This window comes from Ambystoma mexicanum, chromosome 11 (genome assembly GCF_040938575.1).
Source record: "Ambystoma mexicanum isolate Mex_15411 chromosome 11, UKY_AmexF1_1, whole genome shotgun sequence".
Taxonomy (NCBI): Eukaryota; Metazoa; Chordata; class Amphibia; order Caudata; family Ambystomatidae; genus Ambystoma; species Ambystoma mexicanum.
This window is the reverse complement of record NC_090934.1, coordinates 218,257,371-218,280,659: the sequence shown is the minus strand read 5'-3', so window position 1 is coordinate 218,280,659 and position 23,289 is coordinate 218,257,371. Positions and strand designations below refer to the sequence as shown.

Below are 23,289 nucleotides of genomic sequence, written 5' to 3'. Positions count from 1 at the left end.
ATGCGGTAAGTAAGCGCTATGCGCAGCGCTGCAAAGTCTTGCCTTTGCTAACCTGAGTCTTCCTTCCTTGTAGGTCACGGTGTTCTTCAGCGCGAGTGGAATGTCCAGGGTGGTGCCAGCCGAGAGGCGACCAGCCAGGTAAGCCTTTTGAGCAGTTCGTAATTTGTAAATGTCTCTACTGCTTTCTTTAATGTTGCCTCTATCTTCCTCTTTCAGGTCGTTCTGTCCGGGAGGCGTGCAGATTCAAGGAAGCTGTTCTCCTTAGCTGCGAGTGTTTAAAGATGAAGACTGCAGGTAAGATTCTGCTGCTAATGATGTTCCTTTTGTCTCCTTGCAGGTTCTGCTTCTCCGAGGTTCGAGGGAATAGCTGGACACGGTGAGCGTCACGTTGCAAGCTGCAAAGTAACGCAAAGCGTGTTGTCTTGCTCGGGTGTGGTTTAAATAGCCCCAACAAAATAGTCCTGGTAAAGTTGTCCCTAGACTACCACACCCAAAACACTAGACCGCATAGCTTGGTTCTTAGGAACCAAGCTATGTGAATGCCTGCATGTTGGCTGACAATACAATAAAGTAGTTCCCAAGCACATTGTTTTTCATGGTGTATGAGCCTGGTTCAATAGGCGCCAGGACTGGCGCCATGAGGGCTTTTGAAGAGGATGCCAGGCTCTAGAGGCCAGAGTCTCCTGACTCAACCTGGCCAATGGGTTTGCCAGAGGGGGTTTTGGGTGAGGGTCGTGACACTTGTGCAAAAGAAAAGGAACATGCAAGTCCCCACAAAAGAAAGACTCTGCAGTCTAGGCCTAAATACAGGTTTATTTATCCTGCTAAGCTTAAAGTGCTTCACAAAGGCAAAATGGCTATTCTTCGAGTTCCCAGCAAAGCTGATGCCTGGATGGATGAATGTGGATTGGCTTCTGGAGCCATAAAGAAGATCGGAAGGCCCCCGAATCGGCTGAGTGATATCTCCTCATAGTTTATTCTGGACATGGGAACGTGATCCGGCTAGTAATTAAACTTTGGTTGAACCCTATGAGCATGTTGCAGTGCACCATGTATAGTATGAATGGTCTTGGGAGCTTGATATGGGACTCCCTGGACCAAACTCTGCTCTCCGACATGACACTTGCAGACTGCATCCCCGAGACGAGGGTGCCACTGGGAGACCCCGGTGTCCTGGGTTCCCTCAAACTCGCGGAACCCCTGAGCAAAACTGTTCTGAGTGGCTGGACCGCTTCAGCAGTATTATACTGCTGAGTCACTTGTTAGCACCATTGGTTGCTGTTATTTGTTTTCTCGTTTCAGTTTGGTTGGTTAGCGTTGGGCACAGTTATAGCAGAGGTGAAGGATGTGGGTGTCGATATTGTATACATGGGGTATCAAGGGGCGGGGTGGGTGCGAGGGGGGGAAGACAACAGGGGGTTGTTGCACGAGGGGGTGGTGGGGAGGGCTTTAAAGAATGACCACACTTAGGATAGTATCTTGGACCTCTGGGGCATGTCCCCTTATTTGTGACGGCTCAGGATAGCTTCCCATTTATGTAGAAAATGGATATCCATGGCCCTCTTACAAGAAACACACTTGTCTGGGAAGGAACTCACTAAGATCACTGCTAAATGGGGTGGTGTTGGGTTTGGTCCTGTATATTCAGCGTACGCCAGAGGGGTGATGGTTTGGATTGCGTGATCAGTGCCGTTCAAATTGATTAAAACTGAAGCGAATGACCAGGGAAGGCTATATGATATAATTAGTTATTTATGATGCGCTTAATACCCAGAGGTTTCTAAGCGCGGACAGGGGATCGAACCTGTGTTGCTCTGTGTCATCTTGCTTCCAAGGCAAGCACGTTGACCCCAAGCTATCCTCCCGAGACGGCTAGTGATCGTTCATGGTTGCATTGAACACAGGGAGGTTTGCGTTGTGTCCTCCTATGCCCCAAACCATAACGCATTTGCTTTCTTTCGTTCCGTGTATGAGAGACTGGCACATTTCCGAGGGCTCTTATGAATATAAGGGGCGATTTTAATTGTACACTGAACCCTGGATTAGACTTGTCCGATAAATTCGTGCAGCCCTCCCCAGCAACCAAGACCCTACATACCATGCTGCTCGACCGCTCTCTGGTGGACATTTGGTGGGTTCTTAATCGGAACATTAGAACCTATTCTTTATGTGCGTAGGTCGATTTCTGACCATTCCCCGCTTGTTGTGACCTAGGTCTTACAGGGCTCAATCCATCAGATTTCGACATGACGTATGCCGGTGAATGCTCTTTTGTATGAGGTGTTCCAGAACCCCTAGGATGATGTGAACACGGAGTACTTTTATGTTAATATGGGCAGTGTGGATAAGTGGAGCCTGATCTGCAAGACCCTTAAGGTAGTGCGTGGTGAAACTATAGCTAAAGCGGGTGGTATTACAAGTACCCTAATCTCTGAACTAAATGGGCTGGAGGATACTCTCCAGGAATTGGAGGGGATGGATTGCGGGACGGACCCTGATGAAGAAAGACTGTTACACTTGCGGTACCTGGGAACGCCTTCAGAGGTTTGATTACAGCACTTTTACGGCCAGGATGCACAGGGAGGGAGATAAATCTAGTCGGCTGTTAGGTGGGTGTGAGAGGCCTAGACATGTGATAATGGAGATTACAGACGAATGTGGTGATCCTGGAGGAGCCAGGCAGCCATTAACAATGTTTTCAGCAGATACTATCAGCCACTGTATGGTGTTCAGGGGCCCATTGATATAGAGGCGATAGCTGAAACACTAATGCACATGAAACTGCCCCGAGTGACTGCTCAGCAGGCGGCTGTCCTGCATGCTCTTATTACTGAAGATGAGCTCTTTTTTGTTATAATGTAGCTGGCTAAGGGCAGGACCCCAGGTGGAGAAGGGTTGCCGTCTTGAGTTTTACACGACTTACAAATTGTGCACTGGTCCCTGTACTCCTCAAAGTTCTTGAGTAGGCCTATGAGATTGGGTCTCTGCCCAATAGCATGCAAGTCCACAATAGTCCCAGTACTTAAACCAGGGAAGCATCAGGCCATGTGTGACTCCTATAGGCCTTTGTTGATGCTTAACCAGGATGTCAAGATATTGACGGCGTTACTGGCGGCTCGACTAAGTTGTGTCATATCCTCCTTGATACACTGAGACCAGACCGGCTTTGTCCCACATAGAAGTACAGCATTGAACCTGCACAGGCTACAGTAGGTTATTGACAGATCCCAAACACATGACACTCCTCGTGCAGTGATCTCTCCTGACAGCATCAAGGCCTTTGACTCCAGTCTATTGACACTGGATATATGCTGCCTTAGAGGGCTTTGGGATTGGAGATGGTTTCATTAGATGGGTTAAACTCATTTATTCTAGACCTTTTGCTAGGGTCTGAACAGGCAGGCACATCTCTGCTCCCTGGGAGATAAGCAGGGGCACCATACAGGGCTGCCCCCTTTCATCAATGCTAAACATATATTGGCACTAAAACCACTTGCGGTGCATTTGTGGGCTGAATTTGAGGATGCTGGGATATTAATCGATGAAACATGCCACTTGAATTTGCTTTATGCTGACGATTGCCTCTTGTATTTACAAAACCCAGTCTGATCTCCCAATATTGATGGAGGTGTTAAATAACTTTGCAAAACTCGCTGGTGTCACCTTTAGTAGGCAAAGGTCTTGCAGGTTCCCTTTGGCTAGGTTGCGTACCTATACCTTGGACGATTTACCAACAATGGATAGCAGGTGGGAAACCTGATCATTTTGATATCTAGGGATCAACGTGTGACATCAACCAACTTATATACCAGAGGATAACATGGAGGGTGCTGTAAAGGGAAATTCTGGAACCGACTACCGCTCTCACTAATGGGGAGAGTAGCTATGATCACAATGGTAGTGCTGCCCCGCCTATTGTATTAATTTACAAATGTCCCCTTTCTTATTCCAGACTCTTGACTCTTGACTCGGTAGTGAAGGGGTTTCTCTGGAAAGGGAACGGACACAGGATTGCACTTTATGTGTTGAGAATACACTTTGAGGATGGAGGGAGGGGGGTCAACTCACTGTGGGTCGAGCTCCATTACCTGGCTGCTCAGGCGCAGTTCCTGGCTGGTTGGTTACCGAATGATGGGTCCTTGGATACCTCTTATGTGTGGCGCTATGCGGCCGATTGTCCTAAACGAAGCTTTATGGATTACATAGAAGTGCCACCCATACCATATATGTTGGACCTGGGGAGGAAAATATGGCTACGTGGATACATCAAATTCTTGGATTACGGAACCCATACTCCCCAAATTTGCCCTTGTCGGCTATTCTGTACGGTGAAAAGTGTGTTTTGCCACAATTCGGGCACTGGGAGAGGGTGGGCCTAGCCACCTGGGGGGTGGGGGGATACCTTCAGTGGGGGACAGTTAAGGGGCTCGGAGATCACGGCTGAATGTGGGCTGCATAAAGGTCAATTCGTGGACTGAGGCTCACTAACTTTGCTAAGGTACGGTGGCCTGAGGAACCTAAGTGCACCAATATACTATCTACAGTATATAACCTGGAGGATGGGTGCAAACCCGTCACACGACTATATCGAAGTCTGACTGGTAGCAGGTGTACGTGTCTCACGCATTAAGACTGCATGTGAGGCCGATTTGGATTGTGAGTTTGAGGAGAAGCAGTCGGACACAGCCTTACTATTTACCAACAAAGTGTGTAGAAGCACTCACTTTTGATTTTTGCAGTTAAATGTACTCTATAGGGCGTCTGTGGTGCTGTGGGGAGCCTGCAGACTTTCTGCATATGTTTTGGCTTTGTCCAAAGGTGCACACCTTCGGGCTTACCATCCAACAGGCGCTTGAAAAGGTCTAATTGGCTATGCAGAGGATTGCTAGGTCTTGGAAAAATGATGCAGGTACTAGCTACTGTGTGTGGTGGAGGGATCTATTGGAGTGGTCCACTGCTGAAACTGGAGAATGGTGCAGGGACCTGCAGATAGGTACGAACGAGCCCACCACGAACCTGGATGCCTGGAAAGCCCTCTTACAGGTGATGTTCTGCCACTCAGATGACAGAACCACTTTAGGTGAATGTATTTTTTTGCATGTGAAAACTTTGCTTGGGAAGATGCCGGGCCAACCCTGTACGTTGTATGATCTGTGTGGTGTAGTGTTCCCCGTGCCTTGTAATTCCGAGGTACCTAAATTATTTTTCCCCTAGTCATTTGCAAAGTTTATTTTCGGACACATCGCTGACGTGATACGCCTTCATTATGTTTACCACTCTGCTTTTGCCCCATTTAATGCTATATGATATTCCGTTCATCCTTGTATGCAATATTTCTGTGTACTGTTTCTGAACCTTTAATATAAATATTTAAAAATACAGGACCAGACAAAATGTTCATAGCAGCAGGTCAACATGTGTGCCCCATGAATACAAACCAGGCTTACCACAGTTCAAATTAAAACACACTCATCTCACCTACAAACTATGCTTGCCTCATAGGCCCCAGGTGCTGTGTCGATACACCTAGAAATCTTGCTCCACTAAAAGGAAACACCCCAAGTTACCATTCATGGTGACAGTACCTCACGTTGAAAGCCTGGTCATCACAACAGGAAAGAATATCACCAAGCATAGTCCTAGCCAAAGGCTAAAATGCAGTATGTGGCTACGATAGTGCTATGGCCAATAGGTCTGTGACAGACACAGGTTACTAGCAGTGTACATTCCAGTAACATAACACATCCAACAATAAACTGGTTAACACAATCATGGTAAACGATTTCAAGTTTCAAGCCAGGCATTCAAAGTACCTCACACCTGGCATACATACCGGTGTTCGCAGGGGTACATGTTTCTAATTACAAGGTTCTAGCCAGGCAGAAAAGGCATTTACCACTTAGGATGAATGTCAGTTGGGGCGTGGATAACGAGCCATGGACTAGGACGTGCTGAGCTCCTGACGATCCAACTTCATCCGAGCAATTATGCTTTGAAAAATGATGCGCACACCTGGAAACTGAGAGGATGGGTGTTGGAACATATGTACTGTGAGAATCCTGTGCAACAACTCATTCGTGCTGGCGGATTGGAAGATATATAGACTTTGTGCGAAGAGGCCGCATGGATATATTGTTGCCAAGATGGCGGACAACAAAGGGAGTGTTGTCACAGCCTAGATGCTTAAGGAACTCCTTTGCACTGAACGAAGAGTGAAGAGGACAGCTACCAGAGGCAATGTAATGCGCTCCTGCTTTCTACTTGAAGAAAACAAGGCAGCTCTCCTGGGCCCAAACGAAGATATCAGCCGGAGATTGGCACAATTGTATCAACCGAGCTCGATGTGCTAGCGCGGCTCTTAGCCGTGCACAAAGCCAGCTGAACCCTTCTGCAGCGCAGGGAGGGGGCGGACATCGGCTACCAGCAGCCGGCACTGAGTGTGGCTCCAAGCTGCTGGATTGATGAGGCGGCGCTCCCGGAATCGAACGGAATTCAAGGTAAACTGCTACAGTAGCAGCGAAGGAACGCTGCATGCAGGCGCAGCTCCTAGCCGCTCGCAAAGGCAGCCGGACTTGGAGAGGGCTAAGGTCCGGGAAATTAAGAGCGAGCAAGGGTGAAAGTAACTATGGAGATGCCAATGGAAAGTGGCATATGCTTGCGAGCGACATAGCCCCGAGTGCGGATGGCGGCAGGGGCTCGTGTTCACATAAAATACGCGAAGCGATGCCCCGAAGCAAATACGAGCAAAGCAAGATCCCGAATTGTCCGTTTAGATATATGGAGCGCCTGTTAATGTTTACATGAACATCAGCTGAATACTGTACACAGGCGCGGCTCCCTGCCGCCCATAAAGGCAGCCAAGCTTGACATTCGTTAGGATCCGTGGCAGGCAGAGTGGGAAGAGGCAGAGAGAGGTGGAAGACACCGACGTGGAGCTGCAGGGGTTTGTAGGCAGCAAGCCCTGCACGCTGAGGATGGAAGAGGCTCATTAATACACAGCACACGCACCAGTGACCCAGTGCTGGGTCAAACAAAGCAGGAGGCCAGATTGAGTTCCCCTGAATGGAGGCAATATACGGTGGGTGCGGAGTGGCGCGTTGCCTGAATTGAGTGGCAGCTGAAGTCAGTGCCCCTTAAGTGCTTATTACAACCTCAAAAGGACACCCAACCCGGCTTGCACCATATGCCTAGGCAAGCTGACCATAGGGGGAGGTGTCAGCGGACACGTGCGCCAACAAGAATTATGTGGGGAATAGTAATACGTGGGAGGCTACAACCCACCTGAATAACAATTTCAAGTGCCATAGTAATTGTAAGTTGGAAGATAGAGACCACATTGACTGAAAGAACTGGAGGTGCCACAACAACAGCACTGACCCGGAGCCAGACACGTGTGAAGGGTGGCGCTATGTCGGTGAAAGGACTGAGAGCCAAGACCAAACAACCCACAATGGAGGTCTTTGCGAAAGCACAGAGGACCTCTACAACATCAGCGCAGAGCATGGTCGCGACTCCTGTGGAAGAAGCCCCAGAAGGAGACAAGCATCAGATCCTGGAGGCCATAACGGAGTTGAGCACTAAATGGGGCTCAGCAATGGCGGACCTACAAACAGCCCTAGAGAACAAAATTGATGCAGTAGGAACTGAACTTACCCTGCTACGACAAGATGTTAGGGCGCTGGCGGAAAGAACAAGTGGTCTGGAAAGCGCAGTGAAGACCAATACGGATGTCAGCACAAATAATGCAAAGGAAGTTCATGTGCTAAAACAGCAGGTTGCCAATCTTGAAAATCGGGTGGAAGAAGCGGAAGGAAGGGCGAGAAGAAATAACATACGGGTGGTCGGCCTGCCAGAGGGTGAGGAGGGCCAGGACCCCACAAACTACGTGGAGAACATGATCCTCCAGGAGATAGGAGCAGACAAGCTTTTGCAGGGGTTCACGGTGGAGCGGGCGCATCGCGCCTTAATGAGGAAACCACGGCCTGGAGCTCCGCAGAGACCGATCATCGCAAGGATCTTGAACTATAGGGACAGAGAGAAAATCCCGGAATATTTTCGTAAAGGCGGAACAATAGAGGGAGCATCCACCAACATCACAGCATACACTATGCTGGTGCAGAGGCAGAGATATAGCTACGTGGCCGTCAAAAGGAGGCCGCGGGCAGCAGGCATCAAGTACATGCTTCTGTATCCGGCGAGGCTGAAAGTGTTACATAAGAGCAGAGCGCTTTTCTTTGATACTCCGGAGGAGGTGGGGACATGGCTGGATCTGCAGGGTTGCCCGGAACAAGAAGCGGACCGCGACCGGCAGGAGCAGGCCAACTGAAGAATTTGTGCCACGGACATTGAGGAGGTAAGTGGGAGGGTGACCCTGGTATATTGGGAAAGTGAGACCGGATGAACATCGAGTAGGTTTCGGGCCTTGTGCTCGGCATGGACTGGAATATAGTGGGTAAAAAGCAAGTGGGAGCTGCATAGCATTAACAAAGCGTAATAAATATGAAAATAGGAGCAACAGGATGGAAGCAACCCATCCCGAAATACTAGAAGTTAAGTGGCCATTAGGGCGGCTTCACTCTACTGAGCCCTGAGCATAGGCTTGTGCCAGACAGGGCTAGATGTGGGGGTGCCTTAGATCCAAGAATGGAGCTGGGCAACAGTTGGGGAGGGTGTTGTTGGGGGAAGGGTCGGGAGCGAGGAGGAGGAAAGGGAGGCGGGGAGTTTGGGGTGTACATAGTTAAGGGGGGATTAAGTTCAAACATGAGCCTATATGGAAGAGACAGTGGGTTGTATCTGTATTGCGTGGGCGGGAGGGATCCGATGGAGGTAAGGGAGGAGAGTAGTAACGAGCTATGGGAGATAATAACGTGGAATGTCAGGGGACTTAACAGCTATTTGAAGAGGAATAAGGTCATGTTGTATCTGAGACGGCAAAAGATAGATATTGCACTGTTGCAGGAGACGCATCTGACACGGGAGAAGATGGAGCTGGGGGGAAAAATGGAAAGGGACTGTGGTGGGTTCTTCATACTATGCCTACGCAAGAGGAGTGCTTGTCTGGGTGGCACCCCACGTCCCGTTCCAGCTACTACAGGAAGTGGTGGAGACGGACGGGAGGATGGTCATATTGAGGGGGCTGGTGGAGAATAGAGAGGTATGCATTGTAAATACGTTAGCCCCCAATTAAAACACTGTGGCATACTTCAGAACTCTGTGCACCAACCTTAGCATGTGTGTGGGTAGTGCAGTGATCTGGGACGGGGATTTCAATTGTGTAATGAACCCCAAGGTAGACAGATCTGATGGCAGGATTGATAGGCCCACCCCAGCGGCTAAAGCATTGCAGACGCTGCTAGATGATTTTGGCTTGGCAGATGTGTGGAGAACAAAACATCCTAAAGAGAAGCAATAGTCGCACTACTCAGCCCCGCAGCAGCTGCATACAAGACTTGATTATGTCTTTGCCACGCAGGATGTAATGACAGAGATTATTCATATAGAATATAAGGCGAGGGTCCTCTCGAATCACTTGCCCCTGGTCCTCGGGTGGCAATATTGCCCCCCCGAGGGCACGGATTCCGACATGGCGCCTCCGAGCAGAGGCACTCAAAGATCCAGTCTTTAGAGAGGATATGAGAGATGAGATTATTAACTATTTCGAGGTGAATATTGGTAGTGTTGACTCAGTGGGTACACTGTGGGAAGCATTTAAGGTGGTGATGCGGGGGGTTGCCATAGCTAAATCAAAGGGCCTGCAGGGCGGGGTCCTGGCTGACCTACAAAGAGCAGAAGATGAACTAGAAAGAGCATTGAAAAGTGGAAGTGTTGATGCGGAGCTAGTACTCAAACTGCAGCAGCAGTGTGCAGAACACTGGGAAAGGCTCTGCAACCTTAATTATAAAAAGTATATAGAGAGACAGCATGCGGGAGGGGATAAAACGGGCCGGCTCTTAGCGTGGCTATACTATGATGAATGTCAGTTCTCCACAGGCAAACAGCCAACCATTTAATTTCTTACTGGCCAAGAGTAAATTATAACCGGCCAATGGCTACTGCAAATGTCGCCTGCACACACAGCAAAATCTGTGTGAATTAACACTTTCCAATGGCTACTGCACATTTTGAAGCCTCTTACAATGTAGTAAAAAGAACACAAAAGTTACAGCTGACAAAGAACAAAAACATAAAAAATAAACCAGGGCAAAATCATTTGTTATAGTTACTTGTGGCCCCTGTAGATCTGTGGCTTACTTTAGAAAACTGTCGCTGGTCGGCTGAGACAACACTTTGTTCCAAGGCATCTAAAAAAAACAGCACAGATTTCAAAAAAGCATTTCTATGGAATGCTAACTCGCAGCACTAACCTTTTCCATGTACAGAGTATCAAGACACAGTGATGCTCAAGTGAAGTAAAATTTAAATTCAATATACAGAGAATAAAATTCACATTCAAGTTAAGATGAAAGCATAGGCAGAGGGTTTCTACTGCGATAATGTAAATATAATTTTAGAAACTCACTAAATAAGTGAGACAAAACTACCAAAGCAAAATGTGTTTGTGCAGAGATGTCCTATCGAGAACAAATCTTGGTGAATTCATCAAGATCACAAACTCACAATTTAATCAATTCACTACATTTATTGTGATTGCAGACAATCAAGATAACATTAATACAAACATTTGTTCTTTAGCAAGGTACCACACAAACTGTAAAAACAATGGTAGAAGTTATTTATAAAACACTGTATGATAGGTTATTTATAATGCGCTTAATACACAGAGGTTTCTAAGCGGGGACACAGGGATGGAACCGGTGTTGCTCCACGTCGTCCTGCTTCCAAGGCGAGCATGTTGCCCCTGAGCTATCCTCCATCTGATTTGAAAAGCAACCTCAATCCTCAAACCCTATTTCTCCCCCACCTGAGCTACACCCCCCATTGCCCCTACTCCACGTACTCATCCCACCCTGCTCCCCTGCTCTACCAGTAATCCCCTCGGTGCCACCCCTATATACATCACTCCACTGCTTGCTAGTTAGGTTTGCACCGTATAAATCCCACACATACAAACATTTCATTGGCATATACAAATATGTGCAATAGTGCATAACTCTATCAATGGCCATGTTTGCATTGAACATCAATCCAGTTTTTGCATATTTTCTGACTCAATATTACATGCACCGGCAATCGAAAACTACGTCTGATAGTATACTCAATTGATCCTGCCCATACAATCAGGATTGGAGGGAAACATAGATGCACATTTTATGTAACAAATTGAAAATAATGCATGACCTTTTCCTAGACAAGAATTTTGCTAGTCCCCTCTTTCCTCCCGGGGATGAAAGCGTGCTCTATAAATAAACCTCTTAAAGTACACATTGTAGGGCTCTACCGGTTAATTTAAATTTTACACAGTGTACTGTAAGGAACTCATGGTGGCAACAGTAAAGACAGACACAAGTGATCCCAGTTCAAGGGTGTTTATTAAACTGTATATGCGGGTTGGAAAAACTCCCAATCTAAACCTAAATCTAAGATAGGAGCAAGCTACAACAATCAAATAATAATAAGGCAGTCCTAGTTGCTTCTTGTCAAATAAAAGGGCCTATGCTAAGAAAAACCTATTTCCAATCCTTCCCCGCTAAATACAAACAATGAGCGTGGGAAAGGATTCACAGGAAAGAAAGAAGTGTTCATAAATAATAAATCAGGATGCAGTAGTCGGGTCACCCTTCCCCACGTTTTGAGCACAGGACAAGGCACACTCTCGAGCTTTCCCAACACGAGACTACAGTTCGGCTCTCAGCTATCAGGGCCTTCAGTGGTTAAGTCTCTTGCCTCCTATGGCCTGATGTGTTCCAACATAATAAACAAAAGTTTCTTTCTGCTTGCCCGTTGGGTGATGCCTTTTCAACCCTGAATCCCCCTCTTCTGGGCTCAGACCCCTGTCGAATATCAACCTCCCTCTGTTGGGTTCACTCTTGCTCGCATTCACAACATTTCTCCGTTGCATTTACCGATCGGTGGGATGATGATTTTTCACCCATGGATCACCCTCTTCCGGACTCAGTTCCTTCTCAACTGTTTGCCTCCCTCCTTCAGGTTCACTATGGCTTTTAATTACAATCTCATTCACAAATCTTAATCTCTTACTGTGGACATCACTCTGCCGGGTTGCCTCTTGTCGACACACTATTTATCAGGACTTTTGACTTTGCCCCCTCTTTATCAGCATCCCTCCGTCGGGTTCACTCTTGCCAACTTTGTCAATCACATAATTCCTTGAACAGTTCTTTACAATGCAGGATTCACTTCCCTTAGCTCCACAATCATCTGCCGGGCAAAGACTTTCGACTTTACAGAGGATTTTACTAGACCCCTGTATGACCAATTTGACCCCTTTCTCGCCATTTCCAAGGCCTTCGGTTTACGGTAGTTTCAACAATAAGGTAATCGCCCAGAGTTTCCCCGTGTGAGCACCCACATGGTGCCTGACTACTCTGTAGATGGTCTTCCCCTCTCGTATTAACAGTTCTTTGTACTTTTTCCAATTAGCCGTTTGCTACTTTTGTTCAACAAAGTTCGGTTTCTTATCGGCTCTACCCATTGTTGACTGGGAAGGGAAAAGGAGAAGATGTATTCATCCCCTGAATCTACGCATTCCGACAGACATGCCGTTAAGTTTCAAGTGCCTACCTATCCTGGTCAGGCTGGCATTCGGTATCAAGATCAGCAAGACACAGGGCCAATTAATCAAGTGCACTGGTATAAACTAGGAATCAACATGTTTCTCCCAGGGGCAGTTATAGGTTGTGTGTTCTAGGGTGTGCTGCCTGAATCAGTTGTAAATATTTGCTCCAACTAGAATTTTTTTTATTTTTTATAAACAAGCCTTACAATGAACATGTACTTTGGTTATATTAAACTTTAGATCCATAGTTGTTGGCACTGTCGGCATCATGTCACACATAATAGTGCTCAGGAATCTCCATGTTGTTCTCACGTATAGTTACAAGTTTCAGAATTCGCTTTTAAGAAGAAAAACAAAATTGTGATGTGTAGTCTTTATAAGAAAACATTTTTTTAAATATGAAATAATTGAAAAATGTAGAGAAGTTTCTTTTCACCTTTCCTATGGTGCCTTTCTGAAAAGCGTAAAGCTACCTTAAGGTATTTCTAACAAATAGTACCTATGAGAAAATGAAATCCCTTTAACACTGGGTATATAAGCTATTAGCCTATGAAAGGCCAAGCTGCCTGGAAGGACATAAGGACTGATAATACCAAGAGCAATACCGAGAGCCAAGAGGACCGCTTTGAAAAGGACCCCAAGGAGAAAGGACATAAACAGATAAGAGAAGCATAGGGGATGAAGAACCTGCGAATAGTACTGATACCAACTCTGCAGGGCAAGAGAGCCGTAAACTGAAGAGTAGAACACCCATGCTACTCCAGAGTGTGAAAACTAGGGTGAGAGGGTTGGGAATTCGGATACACCATTATTGGAAGGGGCTAGGTCTATTAGTGCATTAGACTCAAGCATTGAAACCTTTGTTGAATTGAGCTATACTTTTTTTGAACATTTGAAACCCTTTCATAAATTGAGTGACTGTCTCAGTAACTCTAATTACAGAGTGGAGTTTTGAGCTACTTTTATTTATTTCTTGGAAAACCGCTGCAGTGACCGAGGCCAGGAACCATGTTCTGGGACAAGAATTTTGACTGTGAAGAATGCCTGTACGAGGGAAGGTCAGCTAGGAGATGTTGACTGCCTCCAGTGTGAAAGCACACTCCATTTTTTGTGTTTCCTTTTTATCTAATGATAGGGCCAGTTAGTTGGACAGGTTAGGATGGAGGACTGTTTTGAGTTGTGCGACATCCCAACGAGCGAGCACCTTAATTTTAGTTATTGGGAAGGGACACCCACCCCTTTTAGCAATAGGGATAGTGATGCATTTTCTTTAATTTTAATAAAAGGTCAGTGTCGAACCATGTGCTTTAGTCCAGGTCTTACTTCTGGTTCACCACAATGTTCAGAAATTATTGACCAGAAACATGTAGGCCCTATGAAAAATGGAACAGACGTCAACAGTTTCCTGCAGAGGGGATATTCAATACCATGAATCTATTTTACCTAAGAAGCATAATAGAAGCTAAGCGTTTGTTGATAAAACCAGCAGAGTGGGAGGTCTTTTTAAATTGCTTTTGGAATGCAGGATTACGAAACTTAGAAGAATCAAACAAGAAACTTTGTCATTAACTAGAAAAAGCACAGACATTTCAGAAAAGAAAAACTGAAGGGGGGGATGTAACTCGCCTGACGCCATTGCTAATTTATGCAAGCAATAGATATATTTAAAAAGTAGAACAAACAAACAAGGCAGGCCAGAAGACATTGAGACACTAGGGATGCATCACGCAATGCAAGTGCATGCGGCACAACTAGCACAGACAATTGAAGCGCACCCCTAGCATGCTTTATCCAATGCATGTAAAGCATACAAGCCCCAACTCCAAGATCTGGCCGGCAAGGCACAAAGCTCCTCCACTACCACCCCTCTCACAGGTACGATTTATGAAGTGTGGATACCTCCAAGCCCCAGTGAGGCAGTTACCAGAAATGGGCGTTTATGAACTCGTAGCCTGGTAACTGTACATGCTAAATGAATTCCAGCGGATTCGAGGAATTTGTGTAAAGAGTTCCCAAATATTAGAGGGGTACCCGAGAAGTCTACTGAGGAATTACAAACATTCAGTGTTATAATCCATCATAGGCTGATATGAATCAGTTCATGTGACTGATTATGCCTGCTGAAGTGTGCCAACGTTTGAGAGAGTGGTTGGCCCACAGAGGATAGCATTGAAATGACTCATATTAGAGATGTTTAGCTACAAGAAAAAGGATTGCTGTAATCTCCAATTGGAAGCAAAGGAAGGATGACTCATGAAACCATTCCTTAATTTGTTTGAAGGTTGGTTTTACTCATCATTCAAGAATAAATAAACCAGCCAAGATGGTACAGAAAGCAATAGCAGGTGCATTTGTGCAGGGGGTAACTCCCAAAAGGTGCAGCAACAGCTTAAGTTGGTTAGCAGGTAAAGCCCCTTTCAGAGTTCATTTTGGTTGCAAACCATTGTGTTTCATGTAAAGAGCAAAGGGAGACCAATGAGAGTGCATTAATGGATCTCCAAGCACAAAATGTGCCCAAAAAACAACTGACAGGGTTGGGGCAGGCAGTGGTTGCAAATACGGAAGATGGGACCCATACAAGCCAAGGGCAGAAGAAGGAGTCATGGAGATGGTACACCTGGCCAAAAAGGATATTTAAATGAATTTGTGACTAGTAATAGAACCGGCCTGAACTCCAATTGACAGCAGGAGGAATCATAATACCTTCCATCCCTCCCTTTTCCGGAGTGCGGCGAGTGTGTTGGCAGTGTTGGTACCTTGGAGGAGCTGCAGCTACAGGGTCTGTCTTCACTATCTATTGGTGTGGAGGAGGAGTTTTTTCAACAAAACACAACATTCATACGCGGAGCGTCACGGAGTACAGCAAGTGTGTTGGCAGTGTTCGCAGTGTGAGATGAGACTTGCCTAGAGCTTCAGACTTTAGCTGATATTAGCTAGCGGTGGTAGATCCGCCGTCGCCATTTTTCCGAATTCAGCGGACAAAATGACTTTGAAAAGCGCCATGAAAGCTAGCACACGGGTGGTTGAGTGGGTGGTACCCCCAATCTCCTCTCACCCAAAAACACGTTTGCATCACAGACGCTGTAAATCTGCATTTGAACAGCAATCAACGAACGATATCCAGATTGAACCCCTTGAACACTTAGAGGATCCCTTAGAGGATATATTGAGAACTCATTCCCTCACCGAGGAACATACTCATTTTGAGTTATCTGCAATTAGGGATACTCGCAAGAATGCCACAGAGTTAAATCCGACACAAACAATAATTCAAATGTATACTCTGCCCTCTAATGAGACAATATCTATGGTCGAGGCTACTCACCCTGGTGTCTCTCTTTGGTGAGAGCAGCCGGTCTTGGCGTCGTCGGTGGAGGAGTTTGCGGGGGGCGACCTCGGCGGGGAGACGGTAGGTCTGGGCGCGGAGGTGGCTGGGACTCTGCCTGTTCCCACCTTGGGGTTCGCCCCCGCTTCACTTCGTGTGGCCATGGGAGAGGTGGGCGATGGCGCAGCCTCGCCCCACGACGTGCAGGCAGGTGTGGGTTGCCCCGCGGGCGGGGTTTCAGCGGCAAGACGGCTGTTGTTGGAGGCGCGGCCCAGAGTCCCATCCACGGAGGAAAAGGACGCAGAGATAGTGCTTGGGGCGGCGGCTCCCCTCTTTCGAGGAATGGACCCTACAGGGGGAACTGGGAGAGGAGTACCCATTATTGAAAGTGGCTGCGTGACAGGAATCTCACAGATTGGAGCTCATAAACAAAGCGAGTCCGGTTCAAGTTTGAATAACGTGTTAGTGCCGCAAAACGGCACTATATGCGATAACATTCATAATCTCAACAATGACAACAGTGTGACTCCAGCAATACAAAATATGAACGTGTATGGAAAAGAAAACAGGACAAATTATGGGGAATGATGTGCTTTTAAAATCAATAGCAAATCAAATGGACTTGGGTTAGTCTGATATTGCGCAAGACCGTCCCAGAATTAGTAATGACCTCCTTGACCTTAACGAACATTTCTGTCCATTAAAGAATGTCATAGAAAATGGAAAATTACATGAAACCTTGCCCCAAGTGAATCAAAGATCTTCATTGGCTGTGACAGATCAATTAATAATGGATCTATCCACACTAAATTAAAGATCACAGTTTGAAAAAATGACTAGAAACTCAGTTACTAGTAGTGAGAGCAAAAGTGAACATAACCTAGTAGAGAAGGGGGTCAAAAATTCTAAGATGCGCTTGACCCAATAATTGAAGGGAAGTGTGAATGATCCAATATATGATGCAGCTAAGAGGAGAAGAGTTGAACTGAGTCTGCAACTGGACATTCTAAGTTCACAGAAATGAATGAATAAGAGTTGTCAATATTCAGGAGGGGAAACAAACTACCTCTTCCAATTCACATTGCAGACAACATGATGATATGGAGTCATCGTCTGATGAAAACTTGTCTGGCTCTTCCTTTGTAGAAAGACCATTTCCAAAAATCAGGAGAGTCCGAAACCAAATACCCAAAAAATTGGCAACTGTAATGAGTTAACAAATGCACCATTGGAGAAAGTTTTTGCTCTGAACTGGTGCCAAAAATATTGCTTGCTATTACTATAGCGACAGCACCTTTCTCCAAAATGTATGAGCAGTTCAATGAGAGCTACAGAGAACAAAATACCCTGTTAGCTATGCTAAACACAAAAATGGCAAATATTGATCTGGAAATGCGGGAAATGAAGTTCCAGGCACATAAGGACTTGCTTTCTCTAGAATCATCCAATTCAATATTGAAAGAACATTTACAGAGCTCGGTTGAAGACAAAAGATTGCTCGCTGAGGTTGCTCAAAAAGCTTTACAAATCCTTAACACACTCCAATGGTGGTGTAAGAAAGCATACTAATGAAAATGGCAAGTCGGTGGTAGAGGCCTGGTGTTGCCAACCCGTGTTTCCGAAAAATGTAGATCTAATCGGAAGCAACGATGAGGTAAATGGCGAGGCGTCAAATAAAGTCATGCATGAGCAAATTAGCACCTCTGGAATGATAACAGAAATTCTTAATGCCACAAGGGAAAAAGATCAAATCATAAAACAGAATTTGGACATATCGAATAAGCAGGCATCAAGAACTACGAGACCCGTTGCTATATCTAATCATCACTTAGAACAACGACAGTGGAAAAGAAACATTGAGAATGGAGTTCCCTTGAATGGTAATGTCATTTTGCATACCAACAGTAACACAAATGCAGTCAGAGACCTCCAAACTTCAAATGAGGTGCCTGTGAAATTTGTTGGAAGTTATCCAATATTTGAAAAGAAAAGAGTGTTACCAGCTAAAAATGTCGTGTCTCCAAAACCAAAGCAAGGAAAGTGTAAAAAGAAAACAAATAATATGGCTAATCACAAGAAAACAAATGAAAATGGCTCAAGAAAATTCCTTAGAAATCTAAAATCGTTAAACATGACAACTATGACGACGTTATCGGCAAAAGAGACTCAAGCCACTGCAAGAGTGGTTGTAGCATCAACTGATGCATATGAAAAAGAAAGTTCCTCCACTTCTGATGCCATTGATGAATCCTCAATTGATCTAATGGATGTATCAACCTATGAAATAAGCGATGAAGAAATAAGTGTTAACGAGGAGACACGAGATGAATAAAGAAGATTAGAAGGGTCCGAAGGAGTTAAATGATGAGAAAAATCGAGGACAGCTTCAACTTAAAGTCAACAGGAAATATACAAAAAGGTTGTAAACAAAGAACAGTTCTAGTTACTTGCCCAAAGAAGGGCTGTATAGATCCAGCAAATGAAGGACCAAAAGACTCAATGTACGGTAAAGAACGACAGGAGGTCGATATTCAAAAGAAGAATGTAGAAATGATTAGAGCAGGTCCCATTGAAGAAAGAACTCCGTCTAGATTGATTCAGCAATTATTATCAAATCAGTCAACTAAGTCTACTGAATGGAAGAAGTCTGGAAAAATTGCTGAAAAAAATAATGAGCGAAATTACTCTTATAAATCATCTCAAAATGAAGAAAATGAACAAGAAAAAAAGAAAATCTAATTATTACATTGCGTTAAAAAGAAGCAATAGTTTAAAAGGATGGATTAATATTAAACAGGATTAATATCATAACCCTATTTCAGAATATTCCGGAGTTGAGGTCAATTATATCGAGTGACATTAAAACTGTCGAATTTGTCAAAGAATCTCAAACAGATCGAGTAATACTACACATTCACTCAAATTATTAAAAAGAATCTAATTTTGGAAGGTCAAACATCCTTAATACATTACGGATTTAAAGTCGCTGAAACGTTTCCAAATCTCTGTAATTATAATGAAAGATCCACTGAAAAATAATTCCAGTTAAATAAGATGCAAAGAACACAATTTAGGACAGGAAACATCAATGAAAAAAGAGATAAGACCGCGCAGTCAAAATTTGAAAAGAAATCAGTATCTTGGGATTCTGAGGAAAATGTGAGTGAAATGCTGCAAAATGCAAGGTCGATTAAGATAACAATACCTTTGGAGGAAAATGAAAATCAACTAATAAAGCCAGCAGTTCTGAATAAGATGACTCCTCACTCTGATGATTGGAGCTGGATCGCAAGTGCACTAAACACTAAAAAACGAAGTTAATGTCTAAAAGGAGAAACAAAATGACATGCTGGAAATTGGATCCTGGAATACAAGGTTTTTTTTTTCATTTACTTCAAGAACAGCCACTGGAGTTACAGAAGTGGACATATTGTGTCTACAAGAAACATGGTTATCTTACCTTCCAGTGGTTGATGAGTATGAAATTGCAATGAATCCAGCTATAAGACCCCTAAAAGGGAGACCAATGTCTGGGTTGCTTACTCTGGTGCATAGAAGAAGTGGATATTGAATTACAGAGTCTGTGAATAAGTCACCTTATAATCAGATCTCAATTCTGGATCGAACGGAAGAAGACTGTGGTCTTGATCTAAGGCTACACCATACATTGGCAACCAAAGACAACTGGGACCTGGGCTTTTGCAGACTGGTTATGCGATGAAATTGATATCATATCAGAAACTGAAAGCCCTAACATAATTTTTGTTTGGATCTGGAATATTGACCTTATAGCCACACTTGAACCAGTAGTGGGTTTAGGTAAAGGATCAAAATCTACTACAAAAGTAAAATTAGTAAGATATATACAAGAGGAGCTGAATAGCCAAGAACTTCACAGATTAAATGGATATACACCAGGTGACATACCACCAAATCCAACTTGGTCAAGGAATAACCAAAGACCGGTGTTGGACTATATCTTTGTCTCAAGTGGATTACTTGAAAAGATAGTATATTATTATATTCTGGAGTTTGAGGTAGTCCCTGGTCGGAATCGTTTGAGATTAAATTCCTCCAAAATATTGAATTGACAAAAAAGGTTGAAGGGAACAGTATCATGAATTACCCACCACTGTTGGAACAATACAGAGAAATGATAACGTTCAATGGGAAAACCAAATATAAACCCTGTCACACTTTTGATCAAGAAATTATGAAGAAAAAACGAGAATTACGACAAAAGATTCGTAATTTAAAACATAAAGAAACAACAAATTATCGTGATGCATTGACGAAATTGAAAAGATCATACAACTGGATTAAAAAAAACAAATCACAGAAGCATAATGCTTCAGAAGGATGCAGAGGCAATGGAACTTTGTTTAATGAAGAAAACAACTAGAGACTTCTGGACCACAATAAATAACTTGGAAGCCCCACAAAAGGCTTTAGTAATCAATATGGTAAGTGAAGCTGTCTGGATCAGACATTATTCAGAACTATATAAGAGCAAGGAGCAAACAAAAACTGTAACTTTTGATGAGGCTAAACCATGGGATTTAACCATCAACGAATCAGATATTTTAATCAATATAAAAAGATTAAGTTCTTCGCGAGCATGTGGACCGGACAGTCTCACAAACCACATGCTGAAGCAAAATCCAGATGAGTGGGCAAGCTTCTATAAAACTGTTTTTAACATTGTCATTGAAAAAAACCAAATTCCATCAACTTGCAAGAGTGCCATAATCATTCCAATCTTTAAAAAAGGGACCCGTACAGATCCGAAAAATTATAGACCTATCGCACTCCTTGATGTTGTGGGAAAAATCTTTGCGACAACTTCAGCAACAGTTAACAACATGGATTAGAAATTCAGGAGCATATGACATAAGGCAATCAGGGTTTGTTAAAGGTGTCGGCTGCAACCTAAATCTGTTTATGATTAATATACTGAAAATGGAGCCGATAAGAAAAAAAGAAACAATATTTGCAGCATTTGTAGATCTTGCGCATGCATTTGATGCAGTGGATCGCAATCTACTGTGGAAAAAGCTAAAAAAACAAAAACTGCCCAGAGAGCTTGATCCGTGCAATAAAAGAACTGTACACAGACACGAATATAAGAATTCATTTGAATAGAATTGGCTCACTATCAAGATCTATAGGTACAGAACGGAGAGTGAAACAGGGATGCCCACTGGGAGCAGTCCCGTTAACTTCTTTATTGCTGACTTAGGAACACCGTTTAATGAAATAAGATCATACTCTCCCAAAATTAACAACATGAAAATTGAGTGGATGCTGTACGCAGATGACATTGTTCTCTTGGCCTTAACCGAGATTGGTTTACAACGTGAACTAACAGCATTACACTCTTATATTGCCGAGAATGGAATGGTAATTAAAAGCAAAAAGACAGATATTATTGAACTGAAGAACCTACAAAGCCAAAAAAGAACAAGGAAAGTGAACTTCCAATGGAAGATTAAAACATCTTAAAGAAAACAAGCCAAATAAGATATCTCAGAGCCATAATAAGTGCAAATATCAACGACGAGCCAATGATGAGAGTAATAAAGGCAAAAAGTAAACAACTGACACTCAAGGCTTACTTATCAATAAAAATACTTGGCAAATTTAGCTTAAAACCAGTAATGGACTTCTATAAGATGAAAGTGGTGCCATCTCTAATTTACGGTGCAGAGACATCATTTGGATGCGCTTATAAGGTGTGGGAAACCTGTGAACATCTTTTCGGGACAAAAATGTTACATCTTGGAACAGGAGTGCCAAAAGCCTGTATTAGATATGAGTTAGGATTAACACTGATTACAGGAAAATAATATGGAATTCTCTATCTGTATTTGAGAAAATAACAGATCCACATTGTGCACCACAATTCAAAATATTGAAATTCCATGTAGGAACTAATGAACAATCGATACAAAAGCTGTGGATGACAAATTGTAAACTGATTTTGGAAATGCTCAGTATTCCGGAAGAAATGCTGTGGTGGAATCCAAACCAGATCAAAACCAGGCTATGGCAATGGGACTGGATGGTAACCTGCCAACAAAGGTCACAACATTTGTATGGAACTTGTTCCATTTGAAGCAAAACCATATAACAAACTATCAAGCTATTTGGTCAAGTTTCCTAACAAAAATCTTCGTGATGTGTTTTTAAGATTCAGGTTGAATCAACTTGAGATTAAGGAAACATTAAGACGGAGGAACAAAATATCTTCCGATGACCTATTGTGCAGGTTCTGTAATAATGCTGTAGAAACCTTGAAATACCTTGTGGCTTTTTGTCCTGCTCTATGTGAAAAAAAGATCCTTATTTTTTGGTGAAGAAATAGGAAAACGAGCCACTTGGAATTGTGAAGATTGGTGGTCAGCGTTATTTGAAGGGTCTAAAAACAAACCGACATTTGCTTTGATTTATTTTTTTAGGTCACATTAGAAATTTCCCATGAATAGAGGACCAATGCATGTAATTTGGGATGGTGTATCGCTGACTAGCCTCACATTTGACACTGTTCTATGATCAACTGTTTAATTGTTTTGATAAACCATACTTAGAGGGCTACTAAAAGAGGAAAAAAAAATGATTCTGTGAGATGTGAAACTTTAAATTTTGTTGATTTTGTTTCAGACCTGCATATTTTACATCGTGTGGATGGATACTATTTATGTTGAGTTTTCGCTGTTCTTTTTTTTTATTTAAAAAGTTTGTAATAAACTGTATAACTTAAAAAAAAAAAAAAAAAATACATTACAACCAGAGCAATTTCAAAGACACAACAAAATAATAGTTAGGATTACTAAGGTGCAGCTGGCTTCAAGATACAGGAATTGGTGCCAGTTGATCAGAAAGATCCCCATGTCAATTGCAAGATCAGCGGTGAGGAAGTGCAATGCATAATAGATACAGGGGCAAACCACCCCACAATAAACACAAAAGATTTTAAAGTTAGAGTCCCATTATTCTCTGAAACGGTGTGGGCGATCAGCGTCTCCAATTGCCCAGGAATTCACACAGAACCAAACCGCTTATAGTTTCCATTGGTCCCCTTCTCAGAGCAGCACACTTCTTTGTTGATCACTAACAAGTGAATAGATTATGGAGAGATGCTTTGCGTAAAATAAGAGGTACTATCTTTTGTACCCCAGAAGGAGTGAATCAAGATATTCAGAAGGTTTATGAAAGTGAGGTCAGTTCTATGTTGTGAGATGAACATGAAAAAGATGTACGTCACCAA

The 23,289-nt window shown here is 43.7% G+C and overlaps 1 protein-coding gene across 5 annotated transcripts in view; it reads right to left on the bottom strand.

Annotated features, from left to right (window-relative positions):
• The window catches only part of WDTC1 (WD and tetratricopeptide repeats 1), a 1,302,054-nt gene that overhangs the window by 1,269,690 nt on the left and 9,075 nt on the right, over nt 1-23,289 (bottom strand). For 2 of the 5 annotated variants that reach the window (XM_069622886.1, XM_069622887.1), the window contains exon 2: nt 10,252-10,301. The exons of 1 other annotated variant lie outside the window; for it this stretch is intronic. The gene's annotated coding sequence lies outside the window, so the exon portion shown is untranslated. Of the gene's footprint in view, nt 1-10,223; nt 10,302-16,022; nt 16,073-23,289 lie in introns of those variants that run through there. 2 more of the 5 variants (XM_069622888.1, XM_069622889.1) reach the window with 2 other exon arrangements.